The sequence below is a fragment of the Pollicipes pollicipes genome, unplaced genomic scaffold (assembly GCF_011947565.3).
Source record: "Pollicipes pollicipes isolate AB1234 unplaced genomic scaffold, Ppol_2.1 Scaffold_6138;HRSCAF=7277_pilon_pilon_pilon, whole genome shotgun sequence".
In the NCBI taxonomy this organism is placed as follows: domain Eukaryota; kingdom Metazoa; phylum Arthropoda; class Thecostraca; order Pollicipedomorpha; family Pollicipedidae; genus Pollicipes; species Pollicipes pollicipes.
The window spans coordinates 3153158-3164671 of record NW_023596818.1 but is presented as its reverse complement, the minus strand read 5'-3'; the positions used below and the strand labels follow the sequence as shown (position 1 = coordinate 3164671).

At 48.6% G+C, this 11514-nt stretch overlaps 1 long non-coding RNA gene across 1 annotated transcript; it reads right to left on the bottom strand.

Annotated features, from left to right (window-relative positions):
* Positions 1-6358: 6358 nt before the first annotated feature.
* Positions 6359-11175, bottom strand: LOC119105255 (uncharacterized). The gene is made up of 3 exons (XR_005095034.1): positions 11095-11175; positions 9340-9410; positions 6359-6592 (listed from the first exon to the last, which is right to left on the bottom strand). It is a non-coding gene; the product is annotated as an uncharacterized LOC119105255 (long non-coding RNA).
* Between the last annotated feature and the right edge of the window lie 339 nt (positions 11176-11514).

The window sequence follows — 11514 nt, the reverse complement described above, 5'->3', positions numbered from 1 at the left end:
ATTACCAGTCCTGCTTTCGACGATCGACGCCAAACAAATGCGTAATGATAACCAACGACAACATCTTTCGCCGAGACAGAGCAAGCAAACGTATTAGGCCAGGGCTGTATTTCCATTCTGTTGGGGGTGGGGGAGGGACTCTAAATCCATGAAGTTATTGGAAGGAAATTGGGTTAAATCCGGGATGTGTCTGGGACTTAGGGCACATTTCCCAAGCAGGGAAAGAGCCAAGATCTGCGATCTACCTTGGTCGAGCCCTTAGTCAGTGAGTGGCCCCTGTGTCAGTTAGGGGACTACGGTGCTTATCAAAGGTCCGGTATTGACAGGGGGTCCAGAATCGGCGTGGAACAGTGCTCGAGGAACCCGCAAAGGAGCCGAAGGGCCCTTCGGACCATCGATCAAGTGCCCGGTTGGAAGGCAGGGCCTGGCCATCAAATATCAGTCAGAGGGCCTCTTGCACCGATCGGGGACACCCTGCGGCAAGCGGGTGTCTACTTCGGTGATAGACCACCAACACCGAGCAATCGGCTCCGTGTCGGCTTGAGCCCTGGGGGCCCATTTCCCAAGCAGGGTCAAGGTCGGAACCCGCGATTTGCATCGACCGGGACCGCTGAAGCAATGGGGGCTTCTTTGGTCAGCGGCCCACAGCGCCTGATAGAGGGTCCGATGTCTACAAGGGGCCTCAAGTCGGCCAGGGCAACATTTGCTGCACAGGGACAGGGACGGGACCCCGAAAGTTTGCGGACTCTTGCGTTGGTCGGGGCCCTCTGACAATGAACGTGAAAATCAGAGTTTAAAGATGTGAGTCCACAATGCGACAATGGAAGGCCCTTTATCAGGCAGGGCCCCGGTATCGAACGGAGGGCTCTCCATCCCATCTCAGCCAAAGGCCCGTTATGCTGAACGGTGTCACTATGCCAGTTACTGGACACCTGCGACGACGAGGGACCTTTTGCAGCAACTAGCGCCCGTGCGTCTATCTGGGGAAAATGGCCGTGCCAGGAGGTCTCAAGCGTCAGGTAGGCGACCAATGTATTCTGTATTTCTCTGAGGGTTTCGGTATCGACCAGGTAATGCCGCCCCTGTCACGGGCGTGGCAGTCCGCAGGCAGCCCACGCTGCAACCGAATGGCCCTGAAGCCCCTGAGCGGGAAATATGATATGCCCCTATTGGTCTGCCTACTGGGCTCCTAGCTCTGAAAGGGCAAGGGATTCCCTTGGTGCTCAATAAGACGGATAACCTCGTGGTCAAAAATAAAAAAGGTGAAACAAGCAAGGTGTCCATCATTGTTCAGGATCAACATGTGAAACAAATTACGTAAAACAATTTTGAATGGCTGGCGTGCAGTTTCCATGTGACCGAGCGGCGTTGGCCATTGCAGCCAGCACCGGGTGGTGGGTGCCTCGCGCTCGAGAACAGCCATCGTGATATAATGCTTCCAAAACATTTTTAAATCAACTCATACCGTTCAGAACATTGACTGCGGCGTTTATCTCACTTACAGAATGTTGGGCTTATCCTATGAAGAGATCAACAGCGATAGGAGCACGAAAATAGAGATTTCGTCTCTAGTTTTCTAGTTCTACCATCCAATTTAAGCGTCGGTTCGCGGCGCTGTGAATGATGATCCGTTTATATCATTGATCTAAAAATTGCATAGGCAGAACGTACTCCCGGGACACTTTCTAAGCGTTTCAACGAGTAAACATATCCTAAAGCGTCCAAAGGTGGTACTGCCTTCATAGACGTTGTATTAGACGTAGTGTTGGTGTTAGACGTAGGACTGGCGCTACGCTGCCCCAGGAAACTGCAACGTCGGGCGGCGCAGTTTTTGTTGTAAGCATTGCGAGCGCACATGGCCGAAGCTGTGTTAGATGATTCTTCCACTACTTGATTCTGATAAAGGCTGATCATTCTGCGTCCAAAACAACTTGATGTGAATGCAAATTTACGACCCCATTTTGATCTGAGATCTACATTTACAATGTTTCTGAGCAACCCAGAAAAACTCCGGTACAGCCTCTGAGTGTTATCGACTTAGAAAGAGCCCACTGAAACATGGTAGGCTTAGTACCGGTGGTTTATTAAAGCAATGATTTCACACCTGCTTCCTTCAGTTTATTGGCTTCAAAAAATAAACAGAAATGTTCCTTTCGCTGCTTCCTGGTTTTTAAGAGGGGCAGGGCTCATCTCGAAATCAAGTGGGTCGTATCAGGTGACTTTTTTTGGGTGGGGGCCTTTCACCAGGGGGAGGGGGGCTTGATCAACCTTGTGCCCCCCCCCCCCCCCCAATTACCAAGACTCTGGTGGCGCCCCAGCGTGGGTAAGCTCATTGAGTACCGAGTATGCGTGCGTAAGTATAATCACATGGTTACTGGAGAGCCGGACCAACTAGCAACAATGTTACGATCAGCCCGCAATGCGCGTGACATTGATATGACGAATATTTCATTTTTATACGTTAGCCGAATTGAAAAGGGTGTGGGTCGCTTTTCTTGCGGAAGCATAACAGCTTGGAAAATCGTCCCCCAGATGTATAGCTGACTCGCAATTTATGTTCATTGAAAAGAGCAGGGAAAAGGGACCCTCAACAGAAGTGTATCTCCCTAAGCGATGCAAGGAATGAACAGGAGCAGTTGTTAACATCAATGCGTCATCATAAATATTCACCAAAATGCACATGTCTTATCAATGACATTGACATTGGTGTGTCGAGAATCTGAACACACAGGGGGCTGTGATAGACACTGGACACTGTACTCTTGTGAATGAATGAACGAATACATAACAGGTTACTTAAGCACGTGATGGTAAATTATGCATCATTGTAATTTTTTAGCAAGCAAGAGCGAGCTGCAACTGTACCCCTCCAGCTTTGCAAAACAGATCCCTTTGTAAGAAGGTCCCACACGCCCACACCCACACCCACACCCACACCCACACCCACACCCACACCCACACCCACACCCACACCCACACCCACACCCACACCCACACCCACACCCACACCCACACCCACACCCACACCCACACCCACACCCACACACCCACACACCCACACACCCACACACACACACACACACACACACACACACACACACACACACACACACACACACACACACACACACACACACACACACACACACACACACACACACACACACACACCCACACCCACACACACACACACACACACACACACACACACACACACACACACACACATACTTGTGTGCCGTGCTTTACGGGACACCTGACTCAGCCGTCACTACCGAGAACCACCCGAACGAATGGCGGCATCGCAGCCAAATTGGAAGGCCATGCAGCCATTTGGCTGTTTAAGAACAGGATGGGTCGTTCGAGAGGTAAAGCTGCCATCTTTAGCTTACACTGGCAATTGAAAATACCGAGGACATAGTGATAACAGAGGACCGTGTGTGACTTTTCTGTCATATTCAGCTGTGTATTGAGGACCGGGAGTTGCACTTGGAAATTAAGGACAAAGGGACAAAGGCTCTCAGGTCGGGGGCCTCGAACATCATTCAGAAGGACTCCTTGGGGGTTGCTGGGAAACTGAGGGCCCCTTTACCGGTGAGAGACGATGTCGAACAGTCTGTTTTGGATATTTGTCGACAAATGTATCGCTTGAAACCAACATGTTAATTAATCAGCGAGGCAACGACCATCTCATAAACCAGTGTCGCGGCCACCTTTGAAAGACGACGGCGACAAACCAAACACGGCCAGATATCAATATGCTACCTTGTGCACAAGCGCGCAGCCAGAGCCTTGGCAACGGGCCAGGGGCACGCACAAGGTTGATAAAGGGCTCCCCAATAGTGAAAGCCCCCCCCCCCCCAAACAAAAATATCGCTGGCATTGGAGTGCCCCATTGTGCCGGCCGGGGCTCTGAATAGTCTTCCAGCCGACCTTTCTGGCCTTTGGGCCCTCAAATCAGGCCCTTAATCGTAAATCCCGAGGCCCTTCGGGTCCCCTGAAACCTTAGGCAGGGGGAACGTGCCCCCTGTGGCCTTCCCTCCCTGCGCTCCTGCTTGCGCGTCAGGCTGTTGGTTTGCGTTCAGATATAGGCAAATAACGGCGGATCGTAGGCTTTCTGCTGCTTAAATCATTCATCTATAATATAACAATCGTTTTACTCTATTTTATCATGGTGCACTTTCCTGTCGTCCCGTTGAAGTCTAAATCAAGTCGGATAAATAGCAGCATACGCCATGTTAATACCTGCTGAACACTCTTCATGAAAAAGCCCTCCCCAGGCCGGTTGATATCACCAACGAACTTTGGCTCCATCGACCTCCATACGACATTGGCTCCATGTTGTGGAATCGCCTCGGACCGAATAACAAATGACTGCAGTTCATTAAACTACCCGATGAGTGTTTGCCCCGACGGCTGGACACCCGGGACACTAAATGTTTTCCGTCCCCAACGGCCCGATTAGAGTAGGAGAAAGGGCAACCAACGCCTTTTGGGTTTCCATGACCCTTTAGCACTAATAGTGCTAACAGTGCTAAAGCATCATCAATGACCCGGTCGGCGGCACACTACTCGACGGCGGTTTTCCCGAAGCTTCTGCTGTTGCAACGGTTGCAGCAGAGGGCGGCCGGGGCTGAGGAGCGGGCAACGGAGGCGACGCTCCAGACAGCGGTGGAAAAATTGACTCGAGGTGCTGCTGGAACTGTTTATCTGCTGACCGAGCTACTGCAGTTTCAGGTGCTTCGGCGGGCAGCCGCCGTTCATCTCATTCGCAGGTGACTCCGACAGTCTCTTCTACACTGTCGGTGTTCCAGTCAGTATACAAAGCCCCATGTTGCTCGACCCTGCTCGCGAACCCCGGTGTCTTAGGGCGACAGCACACAGCCTCTGATGCTGTGGATGTGACTGGCGGCGCGAGTGCGCGGCGGCCTCCATTGGTGGGGTGCACAGTTTGTGGCCCGTTTTTGGGATACGGCTTGTGCCGGCGTCAATGCAGCGGTCTACTTAATGATGGCCTCTTATGCGACTGAGCGTGGGTGAATGGTTCGCTGTTGGTGTAACTGTGAGTCACGTGCTCATGCTACCTGTTAAATGTGCCTTTCCCACGGCTTGCGTATGTGTTGGGTTTTTATATACGTGTCAATTACGCATATGCACTTTCTTCATACAAGTGGAGTCCATGGTGCGGCGGGATGTAGCAATCAGCTGCTGACCGAGGAAGGAGGACCGTGCAACACTAAAATCAATGAGTCAGTCGTTACAGTCATTGCAGTCAGTCACTGAAGCCAAACGAGCTGCCTCATAAACATGTCGGCTGTTTGGCTGATGCGAGATTTCGTGCTCGACGCCCACGCGCCCATTCCAGTCTTCAAAAACTAGTCAAAGGCCCCTGTGGCCCACCACTTCCCAATGTAACAAGTGTGCTTTGGTTAAGTGTAGTGGTGTCAGATTTGCCAACGGATCTCAAAAAGACGTAGAGAAAGAAGCATTTGCATTGAATCCTGTATTGGAAAGATGCGACAGGAGAATGACACACCTAATTTGCTTCCAAACTGACATTCAGGTATAACGCGTTTTTACCAATGGGGTGGGTCTATTTCCGTGCTTAGGTGTCATCTTCCGCCCAGAATTGCAAATCTCGCCACACTGCCCTTGGTGAGCACTGCTTTTTCACCGTTCATCAGCTCCACCTACACAGATTGCTACTATGAACGGGAGCAACAACAAGGAGATCGTTTTTGTCGTTGCGAAATTTACTAGCGAGCATCATCCAAACGCGAACGAAGTCGACATCTAATGTGTAAGTCACTGAGACTCATTTCGCCTTACGACGTGCTCTAACAATCACGTTATGGACATGGATTTAACATCTCTCCATGAGCGCTAGGACAGAGCATTTTCTGCTGACAGGGCACGTAAGCATGCAGCTTGGCCAGAAACCTCCATGTGGCTAACAAACATGCCAAGCTGCCTCATCACAGCTGCCTTTTCCCCATTGCACCAGGCAATACGTCTTTTTTGCCAGTGGTGTTTTTTTCCTGAGCGTCATTGTTAGTCTCTCGATGTGAAGATGTCTCCTACGAAAACAAGTCTCCCTTCCCCTCTTGGCTTTTTGTCCAGGTAGGACATTTGAGACCTCCACCACACAATCGTCTTAACCCATGTCCTCCGGACCGTCCTCTTCTGCCATTGGTGCGCTGTTGAGGTAGTCGACTTCGTCCAGATTTTTCCCTTTGCAGACAGAGATGCCATTTTTGGTTTATTGGTTTTATACAACACGCATCACATCGCAGCCTACTCCTGTACATTTTGCTTCGATCCTGAGCATAAAGCACAGCGACTTTAAAACATAGAAAAAGGAAAACAAAATAACTGACCCAAAACGGAACGCCAACTGTATTCTCGCTCCGTTGTTTCGTAATCTACGAACTACACACTGCACAACTACATCTTTAGAATACCGCTCCGTATTTAAGATCATCTAGAAAATGCATACAGTTTGGCTCCAATGGTAATTTGCAGGCCGTCCAATGCTTGAAAGCGGAACTTCAAATACTCGCATCCTTAACGAGTGTCGCTCTCGGGGAGTAATCTGGAAAGCCGAAAACGGGTGAGATATGAGAAATTTCAGTTCAGAACAGGATTGTGACCCCCACGTGAAAGAAAGTTATGCTTGTGTTCAGAAGCGTGGGCATGCACCACGCTGATGGCTCACGGGTGGTGGAATTAAAATAGCTGTGCAATAGTCGTGTCCCGAAAGATAGCTTTCCAGTTCACAGCAAATCCGTGAACGAATATCGGAGGCCACATGCCTCCCGTCCGCGTACATATTACCCATCTTGTTAGAGCACATGCACTGCCGTCAAGAAGAAGGAAGTGATGGGGCGGCGATGGGGGCGGAGAGAGGGGGACAACAATAAATCGTACTAAGCTCTAGCCACGCAGCCGAACTTAACCTGAAATTAGGCCAACAACAGCAGAGTCGCCAACATTCATCGTCAACGCGATCAGCAGCTACCGTGATTCGGACGGCCCTCATGCATGGTACGCGCGCCCGTTGGCAAACTATGGCGTGCCTGTCTTCATTCCTGTAGCCATGCACGCACAGCTGCGATGGGAATCGATTTAGAGAAGAGCAACAGTTCCAGTATCATCGCTGACCGCATGCGGCAATTGCGAGTCCATGCCCTGATGTCCTAGGCTTACTACGCCCTGTCAATGCCATGCTGTTCATGCACGCCATACGGTTAACAGTCGTAAGACAGCGAGGCATAACCGAAACGAGTTGTGGTAAAAAGCTCATTGCCTCTAAGCTCAAACAATGCATCAATAAGAAATGACGAAACTACGACAGACAGGCGGCGGTGGCCCACAGACCGTCATCCCAGCCCCCGGGCGAGTACGCCCCCCTAGCCCAAGTGTATGTCTACTGGCTGGTTGGTAAGAGTGGACAGTTTTCTGATCACTGCCATATCGCGGGTAGTGCAGGATGAAGGCAGTGTGCGCCATGATGCAAACATTATGATATATTTGATTTATGATTTTGGATCGAGTGCGTATTGTGAGTGTGATTGCACGCTATATGTGAATGCATCAACAAAAATTACAAAAAGACCAGACAACCAAACCGCTGACCTGACCATCGCATTTGAAACTATCCGACGTCACACCGTGATGCTGGCCGCGAAACAGATGGGAGGCAGCCCCAATGCACACCAACGCCGTAACTGTTTTTGACAACGTGACACGCTGGAAGACCGACACCCCTCCTTGCTGCGGATGGGCTTCTCCACGCCATTGCGAGACACTCGTCTGTCTAGCCCCCGCAGACGAGGTCTCTTCGCAGGCATTTTGGTCTGCCCGGAGTGCGCAGACCAGAACCATGCTTAGTGTCCCCTCGATGGGTTTTTGGCAACACCGTTATGGCCCGGAGCCGGATGTGGCAGCCAAACCCGCTACCACAAGCTATGTTCAGTGAGCGGCCGGACCCCACGCTCATGAAAGCGTCGATGATTTCCGCGCAAACAAACCGGCGTTGGTGATGTATATTATATATATATATATATATATATATATATCATTGATCCCGTCGTCAAATGCGTAAAACAACATATAGTAATGATCCAAGGCTTGGTTCAATCGTCCCATTCATAGGAAATAATTAAAGAAACTATGTTGCAGCAAACACCCTAAGCCATACACATTTCACATACAATGAAAAGACCGAGACTGCCAGTGACTAAAAACTTTTTAAAGCAACTTCTGTACCTCACCTGTTCGAATTTGGCAGGGAAATTGCTTGCGAGGCCTATTTCCACCATCGCCAATGCTTCTCATTTTTCTTCGGGTAGCCGTGCCCGTGGTAAATATTCTCGAGGACCCATGAGCTCGAACTCTTGACCCGAACGCCCCAAAACCTGTCCTTCCCGAAGAATATCATGCTCCATATTGCAAATAGCATACGAAAATGCTGTTGCGCGTAAGTCCTTAAGCATCCCAAATATAGCCTGAGTTACCTTTGTTGCAGTAAACTTTCCGGAGGACTTCTTTTAGAGGACTAAACTTCTTTAACTCTCCCAATGGTATACATATAAGCCACCTGAGAACAAAAATGTTTTTGCATGTTTCATTAAAGAATGACGCCATGCACCGGTGGTGCCACAGAGAAGGAGCACTAAATGTTGACAAGACCATTCAATAACGCGGATGCGGGTGTACCTACATAATTGCAGGCCGCGATATGTTAGTGGTGTTGGTGCAGGTGGTGGTGGCGTTGGTTGCAGAATAAAGTGGGGCTGGTACAGTCGACACGTGCTTGCGTAGACCAGCGATGAGGATGGTGGAATGAGATACCAAAATGGCGTTACACTGAGGTCACGCACCATGCAGGAGCTGTTATGGTCACACAATGGTAGGGGGGGAGGCAGACATTGGTGGTGTTGGCAGGATCAGACACTGGTGAAACTGGCAGGGCAATGGGGTCAGCTGCATGGAGCCGACACTCGCATGGAGCTGGAGGGGTCAGACACCATGGTGGGATGGGTAGACCCAGACATTGTGGTGGGGTGCATGGTGTCATGCACTGTAATGACATCCTACTGGTTAAGGCACTGATAGGGATGGTGGAGCCAGGCAGTGCAGTGGCATATTTGTGGGGGTCGGACGATGCAGTGGTGTTGGCAGTGTTGGACAATGTGATGGGGTAGATAGAGAAAGAAAAGCATGCATGAAATGCTAGATTAGAGCTGATGACAACAAATTCTACATGTCACAAATGATTCACACCCTCTTCAGAGTAGTCATTTCCTAAATAATTTGACTTTCCTGACATCAACTGACCTGAATCAAGCCGGTCGCACTAAGGCTTTCTGGTCTTCAATCGCTTCAATGTCCAGTGGCTATAACATCACCTGAAACAGCAACAATGCTAAAAATTATTCAGTGGGTGGAGATTAACTAAGGACTAAGTAAGTATTTTTTTGTTTTTAGCGCCCCGGAGGTGTTCATTGTATCTTAAACGTGAGGGACGTATGGACTTCCCGACATAGACCCAAACAAAACAGGGTATACCCCTTTCAGTGACCATTTTTTGGCAAAACATGCTCAGGCTGAAATCGAGGGAGGTATGGACCCTATGCCCCTTTTAGAGCCCAAAGTCGTCTACAGAGCAGAGGGCCACCCAGGTAGGGAAAAATTTAATCTATTCTTGCAAAAAATCAGCGACCAAATTTTAACATACAAAGCTCATCCTGGCCGATTTTGCGAACATGATATGTGCCTTTATATGCGATGTGTGCTAGCTTAAAATAGTTAACATGTGAAGTGACGCCTGACGCGTGATATGCGATGTCTGTTCAGTTGAAATCGCTTGCATGTATAATTGATGCGCGACTGTGATACCTGTTAACCTCAACTCGTTTGTATGTTTGAACGAAGCGTAATGCATGACGCCTACTTGCTTGAATTAGTTTGCATGTACACGTATTGTCGCCTATTCTAATTATTAGATAAGCACCGTATCGTGGTAACGGCTAGCAATAACTTTTTGTTTAATCCTCTAAGAGTTGGTGTCCTGTAAAAACTGGCTTTCTATTTCCAAAAAAGCTGAAAAATCGGGTAGGGCCACCAGCAGGCAATTTTGAATTTATTTCTGCTACTTTTTCGATATAGGCATGTTGCCGAAATATCAATTCAACTATATCTTTATTCTCCCGGTTTTTCTTCGAGGAATAAGGCTATTAATATTGTCTTAGCTATGTGAAAAATGCTCCTCTGCTAATGCTAATGCACTGAACAACTTACGTAATCTTGCACAACATTGATTTGAGCCAACCGACGGCCGTTACGTCTGAAAATGTATTCACAAAGCCGGATATGAACGACGCAACGGTCATATGATGGCTTGCCTTAATCGCCCCATGGCCAATTAAATGGCAGCATTTGAAGACATTACGCGTTGTGGGTGCCTGGGTGACCTTGAAATAGTCACCACGAAATAATATTCGCACCTTTGCAGGTGTGTAGATCAGAAACTAGAAAGGTTTACAAAATTAGAAGGGTGCTTAAGAATGGCAGGACTGTGTAACATACTGAATGATCTTCAAGATGGCTAATTTCAATTGAAACCCATACAAATGTGGCACACACCCTTTTATGCTCTGGTATCTACCACACACTAAGGTTCCGATGTATGGAAAACCTTATGTTTGTAATGATTTCCCCTTCAAGGCTAAATTGGTGCCCAAAGCCTCTAAAAACGTGTTGTTCTAGGGGGTTGGGGAACATGTCTGTAAGTACCTAACGGCAACATTTTTTAAATGTAATACAACACCCACTGCAAATGCATGAGAAAAACTGCAAGCATCCCCCTTACAAACGTCTGGTCTAGCGTGATAAACCTACCCAGACAATTGCATAATATTGCTGAAGTCAATCTCTTCAACCACCTTCAAAAGCTAACACAATGTTTGCCACTTCAGCAACTATCCTTATCAGCACACCATTCTCTAATCAATCAAGGCAGATCAGTCCTCCATTAGCTACAGTTGTTGGTAAACAGGGTTCACCAATCCCTTTCGAATATTTACTACTCACTTTTTAAAACCTTGCCGGACGACAATAACTTGCATCCAACGTAAGCCCAGTCTTCTCGTCCGAAAGGCCGCACACCGCAGTCACCGTCGCGCTCGTTCCAAGAACGCGCAATGGCGGCGATAGAGCTACGTATCCCATGTGACTTAACACAATTTACATTAATATCTTTCATCACCAGTTTCAACGTGATTCAATGTGATTTAAATGCTTATACCAAACGCAAACAACTTACAAGTGATGAGACCACATCATGGAGCAGCGTGATTTTGCATTTCCTTATTCATCTCTATTCTCTTCCACGTGACCTTGCCACCTGAAAAACTTACACACGCGCGCAGTTCGTCCAAGATAACACACTTTACACAACCGGAAGTAAAAATGCGCATAATTGCGTTTTTCGAGGACCAGCTGAAAATCGAA